The sequence below is a fragment of the Vanessa tameamea genome, chromosome 2, assembly GCF_037043105.1.
Source record: "Vanessa tameamea isolate UH-Manoa-2023 chromosome 2, ilVanTame1 primary haplotype, whole genome shotgun sequence".
NCBI lineage: Eukaryota > Metazoa > Arthropoda > Insecta > Lepidoptera > Nymphalidae > Vanessa > Vanessa tameamea.
This window is the reverse complement of record NC_087310.1, coordinates 4,301,429-4,309,477: the sequence shown is the minus strand read 5'-3', so window position 1 is coordinate 4,309,477 and position 8,049 is coordinate 4,301,429. Positions and strand designations below refer to the sequence as shown.

At 30.2% G+C, this 8,049-nt stretch overlaps 1 non-coding gene across 1 annotated transcript; it reads right to left on the bottom strand.

The window, feature by feature from the left end:
- Positions 1-7,974: 7,974 nt before the first annotated feature.
- On the bottom strand, positions 7,975-8,047 carry Trnav-aac (transfer RNA valine (anticodon AAC)). Its single transcript has one exon. It is a non-coding gene; the product is annotated as a tRNA-Val (tRNA).
- Between the last annotated feature and the right edge of the window lie 2 nt (positions 8,048-8,049).

The following is an 8,049-nucleotide window of genomic DNA, read 5'->3' as shown; positions in this document are numbered from 1 at the left end:
CTCATAGGTTCGCGTCACCGATATGCTTAATAACAGTATCTGTAGCTACAGATACATCTGACGTATAGTGAAACATTAGGTATTTTTGGTAGTTATGTAGTTTTCGTTTGATTATTATTTGAATTGTTTAATTGTAGTATGACTGTGTAGTACAATAGTGAGTACACAATTAATATATCAATATGTTTAAGATGAAAAATAAATAACAGAAATTATTTTAAGCCTTTGTAAAATTTAGTTTGACGTTTGAACATTTTATCTTTTTTATTTTCTAATATTTTAAAATATGAAATGCACCACGTAATTAGTATTTCACAGTCGCTGGGACTTTTTCTTACTAACGTGGTAAAACAGATTTCTAGTTGTATTTATATCGTGGATTTTGAAATTAAAAACTTACAACATCTAACAATAATTTAAGATTAATGTGTTGAAGCTTAAAATATGTTTATTAGTGCAAAATTATATTTCATTACCTTATATTATTAAAATCTTTAGATTAAAATAATGGAACGATCCTTCCCTTCCATTAAAAAAATATTTTATTGAAAAAAAAAAAAAAAAATCGAAATCTTTAGTTATTAATTTAAATTGTGAAAAATAATATATGTACTTTGCTATTTTTTGGAAAGTGATTATAATTATAATTTTATATCATTCGATATTAATAGTGGATTTTTTCGAAAAAATATTGTCACGGAATTAGGGTTATTTTAAAATTAAAATATACTTTACTCATGTAGGCTTTTATAAGTACTTTTGAATCGTCATTTTGCGTATTTGTTTAGATCTTTGATCCTAAAGATGTCGTCAGACGGCGGTAAAAGAAATAATTGAATTTCTAAATGAAACAATTTAAATATGTCCAATGATCGTACTAAAATTATAAAACAACAATCAATGCTTTTTTTACGCAATACTTAGATAGTTTTGAAACAAATATTTTCATTTCTTACTTTAGTTACCATTAGCCAATTAATGATGCAACAGATTTGAAAACCAGAATGATGTTAATGGTTTTAATTAAAACAGGAAATTTAAAATTTTAATACTAAAAGTTCTAAGTTTTCACTTCTATCGGCAGTCCCTAAAACTACCAATATATATTTTTTTAATTAAATAAAAAGTTACTCAATTGTTTGTATAATGTATATAAAACTAGTAATCACCCTCGGCTTCGGTAGCGTTTTAGGGATCGTCAGGTGTCAGGTGTATAAGAGTAGAAGGCAATAAAAATCTTAAAATTGGGTCCTTCCTTGAAGTTCAAGCATGCGTCATAAAAAAATTCATCAAATTCGCGGCTCAGGGGCTAAGCCGTGAAAGCGTCAAAGGCTACTTTCGCATTTAGAATATAGATTCGGAGGTAATTGATCCTTTTTAACTGTCTTTAAAAAAGAAGGAGGCTTAGTTCATTGATTTTTGTTTGTTTTGTTTTTTTTTCGATTTCGGACATTACTAATTTTTTATTTGTAGTGAATTTTCTTATAAATTTTCAAAGTCAGTTTTTGTATTTTTTTTGGATATTTTTTGGCTATAAATCATCAAAATACATGTATCTATAAACTGACATAACCATGGCAATCCTGTAATATTTTTTATTTGACATGTCCATTTCAAAAACATTTGTGTGTAACTAACAAAATTATTTCGATATATCCCCTATTAGATAGGATATTATATTAAAATTGAAAGTAAAATATAACCAAAATAGCGATCCCATAAGATTTAAGATTTGAGTTGTTTGCAATGACAGAGCATTGCAATACCGGCTCCATTTCATCAGTATATTTGAAATGAATTTCAAAACACATTTGAGTTTTTTAATAAAATCAATCAACAACGTCAGTAAGCCTATTTGAAGTCGCGATCAAAACAGTATTTTGATTTAAAAAAAAAAATCTTTTATATTAAGCCGTTCGAACATATGCACGCTATGGGAAATAAAACGGCGGTCGACCATTGAGTACCGGCAAATAAAACGAAACGATGTGTTCGTATGACGTTGAAACTGAAATATTGTTAAACTTGCAAAGCGACTGAGTGGTTAACGTTTCAAAGCGAGCCTGCCAATTTTATAAAAGCACTTTATTCAATTACTTCTTTTGCTATCGAAATCAATAACATTTTTGAAGGACTTCTTGAAACTGAGCGAAAGTTATAACAATACACGATTTTAACTGGGATTTCCTTCACGTGAACGACACTGATTGTTTTTTATTTCAACATATCTTTTTTGAAGTTTTTATATATTTAAAGATCACATTTAAGGTTTGCACTTGTATCGACAAATTGTTAATCTTTTAAAAAAAAAACAAACTTGTTGATACAGAATATAATTAGATTTCAACTTCGACTACGGTGCCCAAAAAAACGGATATAGTTACTTTTGCACGCAATAATGTAATCGATATATTTTTAAATATTGAAAAGAAACTGTATCAAAATAACTTATATATATTTTCTATTCAATACTATAATAAAATACTTTATTTTATAATAATCAATGTATCAAAGAATTAATCTACTTAAAGTAATTAGACGTCTATTGCAAACTCAGCTACCTTTTTCAAAGATTTTTTACACTTAGATTTAATGAACAGAGTTAAAATCATATATACATATATAGCCTATTCCGATGGAAGTAGGAAAAAAGATGAACAAAGCTTAGATTTACGTACTTCATGCGATTTGCTAATAACTCAGCTATGTTGGGCACTACTAAGAGTTTATGATTAATATATATTTATTTATAATATAACACTATTACACATGCCTACTTATTTCCACTTTAATTTTACTTCCAAATTTCCGATAAAAGATTCGTCGATGTTCAAAAGGCCAATGGTATCGCTTCAATTTGCTGTCAAATGTTGTTTATTTGGCTTTTCTCGTCTTGTGGTCGGAATAAAGTATAGTATTTTCTCCATAACTCGTTATACACTTAATCATATTATCTGAATGGTCTATATATTTCCAGAAGATACTGAGCGCACCTCCACTCAATTTTACGTTCAAGTCGTAAAAAACAACATTGTGACAAAAACCCTATGGGAACAGAGAGATTCAAAAGATCACATAAAAATGATTTTACTATTCTATCAGAGTACGTTGGATCGAAGAGTTGTTTATGGATAAAATATAGATAAACTTCGTTTTGTATAATACACGTTATGTCAAAAGGATTAAGTATAATTTATTCGTTTTTAAATTATATAGAGTTACATTGAATGTATGCTTGTTTAGATAAAAATCTTATCTTCAGTTTCTGAAGCGATCCAAGTCAGATTATGTTATTTGGCTCTAATCTGAAATGTCATTGGCTGGTGGCAGACGATGACGCAATAAGGGCGATGACCAATGACAATTAGACTAAATCTAAATTAGTTAATTTGGTTTTAATCAGAAACTGTTTATTTCTTCTTACCAACAGTTAATAAAAAGTATTCGTAATAATATGACAAGCTGTTCCGATTCGTATAACTAATCTGATATTTATAAAATTTTGGAGCTCACTTTCGTCAAAGTGAGCTCCTAACCTTAAATTGAAATTCGAATATCTCTATTCAACATAGAAGTATTGCACTTTCTTATTGATTGACAAAATTCTACCACCGGTTCGGAAAGAAACATCTCAGACATTTAAAAAACCGGCCATAGAAACTCAGTTTTTTTTTTGTTATAAAATGTATTTACTTATTTTGATAATTTAGTACTTAATTAATATTTCTGATTATTATAGGCATTGTGGCTTACAAGCATTATTAAGACTATAACCAAAACTTGTGGACCGTTGCATTAGTATTGAAACCGAGATAAATAACTCTAGAATATATGGGATATTTGCTTTTTCAAAACTCATATAAGGGAGTCACAATGCAGGTACATACACGCAAACAGCACCAATCGAAATTGCAAATTTGTGCAGGGGCGGCTCCGGTTCGTTAGCGACTTGTGTTTACGCGTTACCAACAACTAGGGTTGTCAACCGCTAATTGATCAGGATTTACTTTCAGCTCATCCGATTTGGCAGTATTAGCTTAAATCAGATTGCACTCCTTTTAAATGATTCTTCATTTAATTTTTTTTTTTCGTGTTTAAATTTAGTGCTGCCAACATTTAACACCACTGCTTTAACAATAATTTTAATTTAAACCTATTATAAGCTGGTTTGTATTCGTTTGTCACATTTTTCTTTTCGAATTGACATTTCTTTCATTCATCAAGAGTGAAATTCTTACGTTGAAATTCTACTTAGAATAACGCTTCTGAAAAAAAAACTGTTCACTTCTGCAGTGACTATATAGCTGCACGCGTTTGAATTGATTTTTTTAAAACGACAAATTTATATGTACTCCCTAGTGTGGGTTTCCTAGTCTTACCATAGTCAGACTATCCAAAAAGGTACCGCTTCAATAAAAAATATATTAGTTTAAGTGTGATAAGGACAATGACCGTTTGAAGTTGCTCTGCTTGCGGAGCTCCTTTGAAGTTGTCATAGTCTTCAATAAAGCAAGCATTAGCAGCCTGTAAATTTCCCACTGCTGGGCTAAAGGCCTCCTCTCCCTTTGAGGAGAAGGTTTGGAGCATATTCCACCACGCTGCTCCAATGCGGGTTGGCGGAATACACGTGTGGCAGAATTTCGTTGAAATTATACACATGCAGGTTTCCTCACGATGTTTTCCTTCACCGCCGAGCACGAGATGAATTATAAACACAAATTAGCACACGAAAATTCAGTGGTGCCTGCCTGGATTTGAACCCGAAATCATCGGTTAAGATGCACGCGTTCTAACCACTGGGCCATCTCGGCTCCAATAAAGCAAATTCAGTTTAAATTTGTAACCCATCTGTTTACCTTGATACATTCTCATTATACTGGATTAGTCACATTCTCATATTCAAATCAAGATTCCGTTTATTGTAAACGTTTCAGTAAATTGTACTCATTAAGCTGTACGATATATTCATTATAACGTATAGCAATGCGTAATAATTTTGTTAATAGAGCATTGATATAATACATCATCCAATTATGTTTACTTTAATAAAGTTAACGATTAATATACTAGGAATCAAGGCAAAGGCAGGAGGTGTCCTACTCTTTTTGAGAACATCTTCTTGGAGCGCATTCAATAAATTGATTCCAGTCGGCACAAGCAGGTCCTATATATTCAAGCACGAAATTAATGATTAAAAAAAAAAATCTCGACCCCGTAATTCCAACTCTAAAAGTGTTTAACAAATACAAGCCATGCTTAACCTAATATGAGAATGTATCGTAGGATACTTTACATTAATATTTTCTTTATTAATAAATACTATAACGTTTCTACGTATAACGTCTCATTAAAATACTTCTGACTCAAAATTGTTTTACTTTTTTTTTATTTTGTTTTTTACGTGGTGTCTTAATCGATTTTTAAAAAAATAAATACATAAAACACCTCCTAATGTGGATATCGACGTCTTATATAATATTGTTCGTGTTAGTTTAACGTATTTATTCCCTTTTTTATTACCACTAGTCTCCACTCGTTCTTTCTAAGAACCCTTTTATCCTTTATAAGAAATTTTAAAAGAAGCTAGGCTTTTAAAACTAGACGTATTAAGAAAAAGCTATTCCGCTTGAGTGCTGTGCTATAAATAATTGAGATTATGTGGATTATGATGTTTTTTTTTCAATATAAAAACTTTAAAGCCGTTTGGTGTGCTGCAACCCTAACTGTGTAACATTGTGGTATAATAATGATCTTTCTTTTATCGGAAATTTAAATAATTGCAAAATTTTGCAATTTGCATATTTGTATTGGACTCAGTGTTATACAGTATTGTTATTTTAATGATTAAATCGATAAAGCCTTTAATGGTACTATTTCGAAATTCCGAGGTCCACCAACTTGTTATAGATTTCTTCATAAAAATATTTCTAATAATAATATTTTTAAATTAATGTGTAGCAACCCTAAGAACGTCCGTTGTTATATAAGTGATCTTTCTTGTAACATTTTATTAAATGCAAAAAATATATACTAAAATTATACATATATGTTTATTTATTCGAATAAATAAACTAAATTCATATAAGGATTCTTCAAATTAAAGTACATTTGTAAATGCATATTATGAACCGCGAACACTGATTTTATGATATATTGTAGAGATGGCTTAGAAAAGCTAAACTTCAAATTGTCGGCCTCGATTTCCTATGTGCGTTCGCCGCCATCTTGAAAAAGGGTTGAATTTCGATTTTTTGCGATAACACGGCTGTGCGTCGTGATACGAGAATTACTATATGATTCTTTTTTGTTGCTTCATTTAAGCTCTACACTTTAGGTCCTATACATTTTTAATCTACCTACCGTTGATGGTTATTGCCAAAAGTCAGCCTTCTCGGTTCAAATGTATTTCTCAGCCATTATTTTTGTATATGGTGGTGGACACATCTATGACAGAATTTTCTCCAGCACGTGCAGTTTTCGTTATGATGTTCTCCCATAAGTCATACAAGTACTCGTTACGTTACTTTAAAAGTATAATATGAAGTTAAATATTAGTACCTACGTAGCAGTTTATATTCTAATGTTTTAACAGTTAGCAATCAAAATATTTGTGAGACCTACTCAATAATAAATGGCATGCTTAGCATCGCTGGTTTAATCCTTTACTTTTGGTTATTGCTATTAATTTCTAGCAAAACTAGTCAATTGGAGAGAAAAAAAATATATATTCTCTATTTAAATACACTGAACTGCGTACTCGTTTCGAAGCATATTCAATTATTTTAGTAAATTTTAAAGTAATGATCGTCAGCTGTTTTCTAAAACTTGGCGTAACGATTCATTCATTAATAAATCACGTTTATTTATAGCTCGCGTTCTATATATTATCTTGTTTAATTAACGCACGAACGTTACAACACTGTCACAATTCAAAAGTAATTGAAGTTTGTTTTGAATGGCTTTCAGTGATTTCGTAGCGAATATAAATTCATACGCTTGTAGTAATCTCGTTATTCATGTAATACAATGGAAACGAGTGAACAAAAATTAAATTGTAACGAAGTTAATTGAACGCATATCAGCTACGAATAGATTTTTTTAGTTTTAATATTTGTGTCAATACTTCGATTAAGTCTACCGAATATATCGTACACGTGTTTAGTCCCGGTTTTAAAAAGAGGATTAATGAATACTTTTTATTAACAAATTATATATGTAATTTCTTATTTCTTCAACACTATTAACACTTAAACACAAATTAAACATTCAATTTTTTTTTTTAATAAAATGTATTTTGTAATATATTATATGGTGTGAAGTTGTCTATTTCGAGAGAATTAATTAGCGTTTTAGCGACCAACTTCATTTTGTTAATCACACTCATAATTTTATCACAGCGCGCCAAAGAAGTATAACATCTAATAATTATAACATTTAAGCGATATATATACGTACCAAAATACCTCAATATCACGGTAAGGCAGTGGTCAAGATTTGACTCGTCATATTTAAAAACAAAAACACACCATGTAAAAACATGCATGCTTGCTTAAGTCTAACCTTATGTGCCATTTTCGTAAGTAAGTCTTAAGATACGTCACGTATTGTAGTAATAAATTTCTCGCACAAATATTATTTTGCGCGTACTTGATCAAACCCGTATGCACAATTAAACGTGAAAGGTACGATTTCGCTTTGATTATTTGCACAGTTATTTTACAGTATCGCTTATACTATCCGCATTTTATACATTTTTCTATAAATCTACGAGCAATAAACATACTTTCGTGTACGTAAATTGTTCAATGTGTTTGAACAAATGACTCCGTAAATAAAATATTATGTGGCAATGCTTCGGCGTAGATCATAAACTGTAAATTTTACAAATTATTTAACTTCAATAATTTTATATATTTGGATGATACTAAAACTTATATAAATGTACATACTAAACTATAAAAATAAATTAAAAAATGTTTCCGCCCGGGATCGAACCGGGGGCCTTCTGCGTGTTAGGCAGATGTGATAACCGCTACACCACGGAAACGA